The 10,549-nt window shown below is 42.2% G+C and overlaps 1 protein-coding gene across 2 annotated transcripts in view; it reads left to right on the forward strand.

The window, feature by feature from the left end:
- TEX2 (testis expressed 2) overlaps nucleotides 1-10,549 on the forward strand; it is a 113,178-nt gene that overhangs the window by 22,041 nt on the left and 80,588 nt on the right. The window contains exon 1 of one of the 2 annotated variants that reach the window (XM_025196300.1): nucleotides 5,980-6,000. The exons of the other annotated variant lie outside the window; for it this stretch is intronic. The gene's annotated coding sequence lies outside the window, so the exon portion shown is untranslated. Of the gene's footprint in view, nucleotides 1-5,979; nucleotides 6,001-10,549 lie in introns of those variants that run through there. 2 annotated transcript variants of the gene reach the window in all.

A 10,549-nucleotide genomic window follows, 5' to 3' on the forward strand; every position in this document is an offset into this window, starting at 1 on the left:
AGCTAAACAAGGAAGGAAGACATTCTAGAGATGCCCCTTTTCACTTCATTCTCTATAGTTTTTCAAAATGGGCTTATAGAGACTATTATGTTGATTAACATAAACAAAGTGAAATCTGCCTTCACATTGAAGGTAGTCAGAAACCAGAGCATCTCTGTAACACAGCACATTGAGGATCTGTGTGATAGGAAGATGGGATTGTAGCTGTCTAATCTGCCTGGGGTAGATTTTCCCCGACCCCCAGCCACAATAAGTTATAGGGCACTAGATCTGTGCTTTGCTGTCTGTGGTGCGCAGGATGTCAGATTTTTGACATGCAGTGGAAAAGTAAGTAACCTCTGAATACATGGACGGTTCTCAGTGTTGTTGCCTGCTGGAAGCCATTTTGTCACATGAAGTGTCACACTTTCAGTGAGTGCCGTAAACTTCAGTAAGTATTTAACTCTGGTAAACCCTTCACAGAATGTTTTGGTTTTAATTTTCACTGTAACCCCTTGACACTGCCTATAACAGAGAATACCTGTGTTGAGATGGATTGCTTTTGCTGGGTGCAAAGGCATGATGCTATAAGAAACTGGAGAACATCATGGCCTTCCTTCTCATTCTGTTGCTTTCGCTTCCTTTTCAATAACTATACATTTCAGGTGGTGTCAGACTCTAAGGCTGTCCCCTGTAGTCTAGGTCCTGAGAAAAGAGAATTTGTGTGGGGAAGGGTGGAGTTGGGGAATGACTTTTCATCTGAGCATTTCTGCTAGCTGGATCACTTACTGTGGTCCTCATATGCATAGGTGGAGGGATGGGAGGTCCAGTCAGTATCTGTGGGTTTATCCTAGTTGCAAGGCCTGCAGAGATAGATATAATGGTAGAGTAAATTGATGTATTTGCATATAGGTGAGGTAATAGGCTTTTCCTTGCTGCTTTTTCAGAAGCATTGCAGGAGACTTGCCTAGCCTTCCTTTAGAGTGGTCAGACTGGTAATTTTGTGTGTTGCTTTGGGAGGATGGGTGAGCCAAGGTATGGGCGCACCTTTGACTTTGGGACCAGGTCTCTGAGCCTGTTCATTTTGTGGGAGATGATGGGAAGGGAAGGTATGTCCATAGTTCCAGCAAAAAGAAATTGCATGAACAGGAAGCTTGTGATCCCCAACATGGGAGAAATTCAAGAAATAGAGAGCAATGCAGATCCTCAGCTCATGTTCGTACCAATCTTGGAAACTGTCAGTTCTAAATCATTATTTCTAGTGGGAAAGTTACAATATTGAGCTCTTGCATTTTCTAGGTCTTTGGGTTGAACATAAATCTGACTGAAATGAGGAAGGTTGCCTTTAAGCAAAGAAGGACTGTTTGGTACTTTTGTGTTATATGTGTGGTTTGACGTTTTATTTTTCTGCTATTCTTAGAACAAGCTGCCTGGAGAGTTGTCTGTGTTCATGTTTTCTTAAAATCAGAGTTCACTGAGAGATTAAAGGAGTTTGAAGCATGCTGCTTTTCATTAACCAATTGTGTAATTTGTGCCTACCTGTTACTAGAAAGAGTCGGGTCCACATGATTCTGCAGCATAGTTCTGCGTAGAAATTCAGCAACTACCATTTTACTAACACGTGGCGATTCTTCAGCTGCTTGATCGTTCAAACAGCTATGTAAATGCTAAATCTTTCTTAACCCTGGTGACGTAGACAAATATCCTTCTGTCCTTCTGGATGTAGAACCTGAGAAACGGGTTGAGTCATGTGCACATGGAATCACAGTGAGTTTGGCAAGACCTAGGATTGGAAGTCAGGGGGTCCTGGTCCACGTGGGAGAGAAGGGGTTTCCAGAACTGTTTCTTATTTTAAATAAGACCAGCCTCAGAACTGTTGCTTAGGAACTTGACTTCTGCTTTGACTTGGAACAGTATAGAAAAGAGACAAGATGTGTAGCTTCCCTTTCCTCCAGGGGCAATAGGTGCCTGAGGTGAAAACACCTGTTTAACTAAACTTTGGCAGCAGTGGACCCTTTTAACTGCTGCCATAGGAACTGCTAATCTGTTTCTAGGAGCTCTGTGTTTAGAATGGGATTGTTTAACCCACATCATTGTTGTATAGCTAAAAGCACTAAATCTACAGAAACAAGGAAGATGATAGTCTAATGACAGACCATTTAATACACCCTTTCCTTCAGTTTTTGGTTTGAACTAAACTACTGCCTCACAAACACAAACACACGTAAAAGAATGGGAGAAACTGGGGAGAGACTCCCACTGGCTAGAGCAGTCATGCAAGGCAAGCAGGATTTGTTGTACTGTGTCTTGAGAGGGTCAGGAAAACCCTGACTCATGGGAAGTATGTGCCCACTTTTAGTCTAGCACAGTTTGAGAGCAGGAGGAAGGGAGAGCGTTCTCTTCCCCTCCCCCTACCCCCCTTCCCTCTTTTTTGCAGATCTTCCATTGTAATGTCCTGTGATGCACTTAAAGTGTGAAATGTATGTGAATCCCAAATTGCATTAACAAACACTACTGATATGGTCTATGTGTAATGATCTTACAACTTCCCTTTTCTAAAAAGTGACTGCCCTGCTGTCTGGAAGTGTTCATTCTGTCCTATGTACTTGGTAAATGACACACATTCAAGCAGTTCAGTACACAGTGGGGCTTAGTTTTTTGGTACATGGCGGGGGGAGGGAAGGGCGTTAATTTAGAAATAATAAAAATGCTTAAGTTAGGGGGGGAAAAGCTTTGGAAATGCCTCTGAGAAATGAAGAATATAAATGTAATGCATCTTGTTATCAGATATAAAAGAGCCTTAAAGCTTTAATCCTTCAGTTTACTAATCCTTTCAATAGCATTAAATCAGAATTATGATTATACATGTCAAATATGAAAAATGTAAGTTTGCTTTGGTTTTGATGAAGCATAACATGAAGGGGAAAATAATTTCTTCAGGCAGTTCTTTGTATGGTTAAGAGCACCTGTTCAGCAAAGACCCATGTTCTCTGGAACTTGAGTTATTGCTTGCAAATTTATACTTCCCATTGCTTCCTTAAATGCCCTTTCATATTTGAATTTGCTGTCCCCTGTCTTATGCCAGTAGTGCATCTGCTGTATTTAAGCATGAAAAGTATTCTCTTGGCTTTTGGAAGGAATAGAGAATTGGAGGATAGTAGCGTACATTTTGGGTGACTGATAACTGTTATACAAAACCAGATTTATGGGAAAGTGCAGTAATAGCTAGGTGCTTATTTGCCTGTCTTGACTTATGAGTTAGGCTAGTCAACCAAGGTGCCATGGCACCTTGGGATGTCTTGAGATTCTTTGTAGGGTGGCACACAATGTTCACAGCTAGGTGCACAAGATAACCCGAGAGATTTCACATAGGAATCCGTGGTGTCAAAAATGTTCTGACCTGTTATGATCTTTGAGTTCTTTGCAGCAGAAGAATTGCTTTCTTATTTTCTGTAGTCAAAAAAGAGTGAAAACCAAGAGCTGGCATTTTGAGGGGTGCCTAAAGTCTATTGAGGGGCGTCCTGAGTCTAAAATGGTTGAGAACTTCTGCATAAGTGTTGGGCCTCTGTTAAAGTGAAACTGATAGACATTAAGAACTCTGCTGTACTCGAATCGAAGAAAACTCTTGCGTATTACTCGTAGGCAGCTTTTACCTTAGCAGCAGTGCATCAGAATTAGATTAAATTAAGATGGATGTAGTATAGTTTTTTGGAACTGTAGGGATTCACTTTTTATCATTTTAAATACAAAATGGACAACAGGCTCATTGAAAGCACTTTTTTCTACCTAGTCATTTAACCAAAATGTTGCAAAAAGCCTTTTTTTACAATGACCTTTAATTTAATGGGTGATTCAGGCATTCCTGTTGGCCATAGACAAATCCATAGAGGTTTGCAATAATCTTTCATCAGATTAAAGAGGAATTGGTTCTTTGTGAAGGAGGATGAGATAAAATACAGTAACTCTGCTACTCCTCCTCCTCTATAGTAAAACGATTTAACTTTTAGCTTGTACCTATGTTATATTTAATCTCTTCATATTTGTTCTTGTACTAAAGTAAATATCAAAAACTGGTAGCTCTCCTTATCTGCAAAACTCTTCTTCCCCAGAATAGACTAATCCTACAGATTAGTCTAACTTCTGAGCAGCCAAGGGTCATTGGGTCTTGTGGACTCCCTGGTCTTCTCTCCTATCATGTCCTGGGGATGAGGGGTAGGTAGCTGAAGCTGGAGGAGGGAGAGGTGAGCTAGGAGACCCCAGCAGCAGCAGGAGGGGGTTGGGAGGGAACAATGGTTAGGAAGGAACCAGTGGACTGCAAGTTGATAACTGCTTGTGGGCCACATGTGGCCTGCGATGAGCTGGACAGCCTGCCATCGTTAGTAGGGTTACCAGATTTCCAGTTCCAAAAAAGAGGACACCTGTTGTGGGGACACCTTGCTTCCAACCCACAGCCCCCGACAGCTGCCGAGGCTCTGGCTCTGGAGGGCAGCAGCTTAGCAAATCTGGCCCTGGTGCACACTGGAGGGAGGGGGATGCCTGTAGCACCCTGTCCCCTTGAAAGTGCTTTACTGACACAATTAATACTCTACAATATATAAGGAGCATCATCAATAGTATTATAATTAAGTGGTAGTGAAGCTATAGTTAATATATTATGACAAAATTGTGTTTTGTGGAAAAGGAACTGGGAATGCTTGCTAATAGTTTTGGAGTTTGGGAGATGGACCTAAAGCATAAAAAAAGAAAAATCAGAAGTCATCCAGCACTCTGTTTGTTTTTGTGCCTTTTGGAATTTGTAGGGGAGTAATGTTTGATGTTTGAAAACAAGCGGATTACTACTGAAATTGGTTCCTAGTGGGTGCATCTACATGTGTGCTTTACTGTGGAGTTGACTAATTGGCTCTGCAGTAAAGTGTCACAGTCTACCCGTGTGCCGGTATTAGGGTACTGTAGATTAATTAACTCCACTGTAAGATAGTACAGTTGGGGACAGTACTGTTCTACAGTGGAGTAATATGTGCACTGAAACTTGTGTATAGACAGTGACAGGGGCTGGCTGGGGCACAAGGGTGCTAAAGTACAGGGACTGCTTGCTGGCTAGCCCTGCATTGCACCACCCTCATGCCCCAGCCAGCCCCACTGCCACCTGGAGCCCAGGGCTGCTCCCTGGGCCCCCCTGTCATCCTGGAGTTGCTTTGCCCCAGCTCAGACTGCTGCTGTCCCAGATGTGTGTGCAGACTCTGTACGTGAAAGCAGCTGACTCCAGCGTAAACTGCACCAGTTTGATTTGACACCGGACTTGTGAAGTATTCTTGCACACTTGTCTTAGTTTACACAAGTGCCCCTTGGTATTTTTCCATTTTGGAATTTTAGTGAGTGATAGCTTTGTCTGTAACCGAGTTGAATCACAGCAGGTTTGAAAATGTTACTTGGATATGATTGTCGGGTAGCAGCTTGTGTCTGTACATGGCAAGAGAATTGCCAGATCCTCAAAATCCTGGTTTCTTTAGTATCAAACCACAAGAGCCTCACTGCTTTGGAAAGTGCTACATTAGCTAATGGTGATGCTGTTTAGTAAGTCATGGGGTTGGAAGGGACCATGAGGGTCATCTACTGCAGTCCCTTGCACCATGGTGTTCTTAAATCATTTGAGCCTGATGCTTATTCCACCTACCCTTAGTGACCCCCCCCCCCCAACTTCCCTTAGCAGCTGCTTTGTTCTTAAGGTTAAGAATTTTTTCCTGAGATTAGCTTTGCTGTCCTTTTAAACTTGTTACCCTCTGTGGCAAGTAAGAACAATACGTCTCCATCAGGCAAACCTTTCAGATATTTAACAACTGCTATCGTGTTTCTTCCCACGTCTCCTTTTTTCAGAATTTAACATCCAACCCTTGTTCTTTCAGCCTTTCTCATGTGGCTTGCATTCCAGCCCCAATATTGGCTTGTCTCTCCAGTTTGACAGCAGATTCTCTGTGCTGCAACAGGATGGATCATCTAATGGAGGGTCCATGTTTCTCTGAAGTAGGTGGTTTGATGAAGCTGCACAGGTTACAGGAGAGCTTGTTGAAATTTTAAATATTTATGGAGACAACTCAATTCTGCTGAAAGACTGGCGGCTTGTCTACCTGGTTGACAGTGTGCGGGCCGCCTCCCGAACCCATCCATGTCGCCATGAGCGGGCTGGGAGCAGTATGCGGACCCGTCTTTGTGCATGCAGGCTGTGGCCAGCAGCCCGGGCACGCAGGATCGAAGAAGACCGGTGGGAGCTAAAATTAATCACGGACGTGTAATGGTTGATTAAAAGATTGTTTACTTACACCAAAGATGGTCGCGGTGCAGGCAGGAAAACTTGCTTGAGTTGCGGTTACAGATAGAAAAGATAAGAGGCGGACTAGAGTTCCTTCCCGTGAACACTCTTCTAGCCCATCCGGTTGGAGGCTCTAAACCGCGAGCCCGTCGTGCCAACCGAAGAAAGTACTCGTATGAAAGAGCTCTGAATAGACTCACACGAAGTTTGCTAGGCTCCGTGGAACTTGCGCTCTGAGGTGGTCCGGTCGTCTGAACAACTATGTTAGTTGTTCCAGCTGGACTCTCACGAAGTTTGCTAGGCTCCGTGGATCCTTTTGCGCGCAGGGCGCAGGGAGAGGGATACGTCGAGGATTGCGCTCGGTGACGGGGAGAGGCTAGAGGCTGATCAGACCCCTGTTGCCTGCTTGAAATGCGTTGGGTTCGATAGGCTCCACAGTGCTTAGAGATCTTCACACAGCGTGAAGTCTCCTCCTCCTGGTGTTCATGGAGTCCGCCAACTTGGGCGGAAACCACCCAAGCCTTTTATACGGCTAGCAAGCCAATCGCCAGCCGCCACATGTGCATAATTTAGAACTGGCCAATAGCGGGACACAAATTAGAATACGAATGGCGGGAACTCTTTGCAACGAGCATTTCTGTGCTGCAACAAAGAAATGCACCCTGCAAAGAAAGCTACTGGTGGCGGGAATTCTTTTGCACCGGGGTTCTCTTCTGCAGCAGAAAACTCCACCTTGCAAAGAAGTTGCAATTTAGCCGGAACAATTTAGCAGTGCCGAAGCGCACAAAAACAAAAATCACACCCTTTGGGTTGTGACAGACAGAAAGGAGCCTTGGCTCCCAGCCTTGTCCCCTTAGCTCCAAACTTGGGGCACCATTCCTTTTAGTGGAGAGCTCTACAGTTTTGTTTTCTTTTCCTATTTTAAACCCTCTGCTAAGTGGTATTGCTTCTCTTTTTCCACCCCTCTTCCCCAAGCTTGAATCGCTATGCTGCCCTTCCATGTAAGGCGCCACGTGTGCATTTTGTCTCGTCTTACCTTGAGTTAAATTTTCCTGAAATGTAAATAATTTTATTTTACATTGATTGTTCCATGTTGTTCTTGTTTCCCTGAATAATGAACAGCTAGGAAATACAAAAATATAGTTTTAAAAAAAAAAAATTGGGGACCCTTTTAAAGAAAAGAACTTAATATTTCTCTCTCTTCCTCCCCCTCGCCCCCCTTTAAGGTATTTCTGACATAGTGTTAATAAGCATGCAACATTACAGCTTCATAAACTTTGGTGAGGAAAGAGAATGGTAAAGAGTGAGAATTTAAGTTAACATAAACAGAGAAACAAATAGTTGAGACTGACCACTACTCTTCTTTTTCTAGTCCTTCATCTTTTTGTGAAAAAGCAGTAATATTACTAAAGTTTGCTCTGCTCTACATTCCACACAATTTTTCCTGTGTGATTTCTAGAAGAACTTAAGAGCCTTTTTAATGTACTGGTGACTGCCAATACAAAGAACATGAAGTGAGTCTCCCCGCCCCACTCCCCCCATTTTCATTAGAATTGTTCTTGACCTCTTGGCTTAGTAAAGTTTAAGCAAGCCATCTTGCTGGTCTCTAGGGTGGTAGCTTGAGACAGCTTTCATTAAAGGAGAATGATGGTGATGGGGCTCTTCACTTTCTTTTGAATATTTCTTTAATGTAAGACTCTCTGAACACTTTCTAAACATTTGCTACCTAATATATTTCTCAGAAGCCCTTACACAAAACATAACCTTGCTTTACTGAAGCTAAGTAGTTGCCTTTTCAAAGGCGGTAAACCTTTTTGTAGCCATTTTACAGGAGGTACTAGATAAAGCGATAGTTGGTGCTTCTTCTCCTCTTGACATAAATGACATGCAGTTTCCAAGTCAAAATGAGACATAAGCTGCTGGAATCGATGTTTCAGCCGTTGTAGTTCAGCTGCGGTAACTGAAGATGACACTAAAACTTTCTGTAAAAGATGGAGCTTAAGTAGTGTTTTAGGTGGATGTGAGATGGGTTTTTTCCAGGAGTAAAATATTACCATGAGCTTAAGTTTTCCCTTCTGAGTAAAGGAGGAATTGTGTGTAGTGGTTTTCAAGGGCTAGGGTTGAGGGGGTATCTTAAAATTGACCATTTTCTTATTGAATTACTTTACACTGGAAGTTTTCAAACACATACTCTTCTGCTATGTTAGTTTTCCCTCTTCCTGGAATGTGGGGTTCCTAAACGGACAGACTTTGGGGCAGCTCCTCACCCATACATGTTGTTCATAGCTTGACTGATTGTATTGGACTTTTGACTGTGTTTATACTAGCTGAGGATCTGCCGCCTTGTATCGTGGTCAGAAACTTACAGGGCTGGAATGTGTGTACATACTGTGATCTCTTCCCAATACTTGCTTTAGAGGAATAAGGTCTAGCTGTTCAACAAATGCCAGCTAATTAATATTTCACTTCTTCATTTGTATGCTACTGCAAGTAGCTTTCTCAGCCCTCTGCAGCAAGTCTGCTATGTGTTCCTATTGTGGCTTTATTGGCTCCCTTATAAAATACCTAAATGTCTCAAATTCCCTTTTTGGACCCCTTTACCCCTGCAGCTGGTAGCATAAACAGCACAGCCTAATTTTATTAGATGTTGTAGGTAAGAGATTCGTTAGGGTATTGCATTCATGCTGGTAACTGGATCGCTTATCTGAGACTAAGATTTCATGAGCCTGTCCATGGTAATTACAGATACTTGCTATGTAGTTCATTTAAAAGTAATGACTGGTAGGTGTAAAAGAGCAGTAGTAGATGTTAACTGAGGAATACATTAGTGGAGAGTGACTTCAGTGAGGTAAACTCAACTTCCTAACATCATATGAGAATTTGAATAACTCTGGGAATCTGATATTTGGTTTACTTTTTTAAATCCTGTTTTTTGCCCTTTTAAAGTTGATGGGACTAAACTCATTGGGGCAGTGGAGATAGTTGGGTTTTTTGTTTGTTTGTTTGAAGATGATACATCTGTTGTTCCAATTCTTGCCAAAATGGAAGTGTTCCCATATAAATGGACTGGAAATAGAATTCTGAACCAGCCCTATGACAAAGCAATGCTTCAAGTTTATTAATGATTAATTGTACTTCTGGCTTAATAACTTGGTTCACTGTTTTAGATTAAATTCGTAACCAGTGTGACCACAAGTAATTTGGAGATGATGTCATGTACAAATGAAAGGACTAAGTCAAGTGTATTGGGCTGTTGATGGAGACCTGACTGAATGATAAAGCCCTTGATGAGTTTGTAGGTATTCTGTAATCACTTAAACACCAATCATCCTGTATCTTTCAAAGCTGAAATGAGGATGCTGACTGGAGGTCTAGCAAATGGATGGGAGACTAATTATTGAAGGAGAAGATGACTCCCAGATCAAGTGGGCTTAGTTGAAGACATCAGTGGGTTCTAAAAATACTTGAAGACTTTGTTCTAAAACTAATGCAGGAAAATGTAGACATTTGTTCTGAATGCTCTAAAACCTTTCAGGAAGGTGGAGGGGGGTTGAAATAATCCATATACTGTAGAGACTTGTACTGGACTTGTCCATTTGTCTGCTTAGTAGGTAGGTGCAGTGGTAATTAAATACTGGCTTCACTGCCCTAACTTAGTAGGTAGGTGCAGTGGTAATTAAATACTGGCTTCACTGCCCTACCTTTTATTTAAAGTTCTATCAGACCTTTGGAATCATTTGTGCATGTGTACATTAAGAAACATTAAGAAAATTACTATTATAAATTTGTCAGTCATTGAGCCTACCTCCTTAAAACCATTTGGGAGCTGTCAACCCAGAAACATTTATTTTGTTCTAAATGCATGTAACCAATTTTATATTTAGGTGATCTGCATGTTATTCCATACAGGTTTTACTCCTTCAAGTAGGATCCTGGATTGCTTCTGTAGATGTGTGTTGTCCTCCTCAGGTGGCAATACTAAAAAATAGTTTTGTAATGCTGAACAGGGATCTCTAGTGAAATAAAGAAAACAGTATTTCCCTTCAGTTGATTCTAGCGCTCTTCTGTTTTCGCCATTGCAGAACTCCTAGTTGGAACTTCCCTCTAGCCTTTTGTCTTGCCCAGCTTCCTGTTCAGAGTTAGCTTGCCTGTATTGAATACATCTAATATGGAGCTAGGAACAGTGTTTTAATGAAAGCCGTAGTACACCAAAAAGGTCCGCCTAGGAAATGCCCTGCTGACCTGGCATTGTTTGCACCGCAG

Source organism: Alligator sinensis, unplaced genomic scaffold (assembly GCF_000455745.1).
Source record: "Alligator sinensis unplaced genomic scaffold, ASM45574v1 scaffold282_2, whole genome shotgun sequence".
NCBI lineage: Eukaryota > Metazoa > Chordata > Crocodylia > Alligatoridae > Alligator > Alligator sinensis.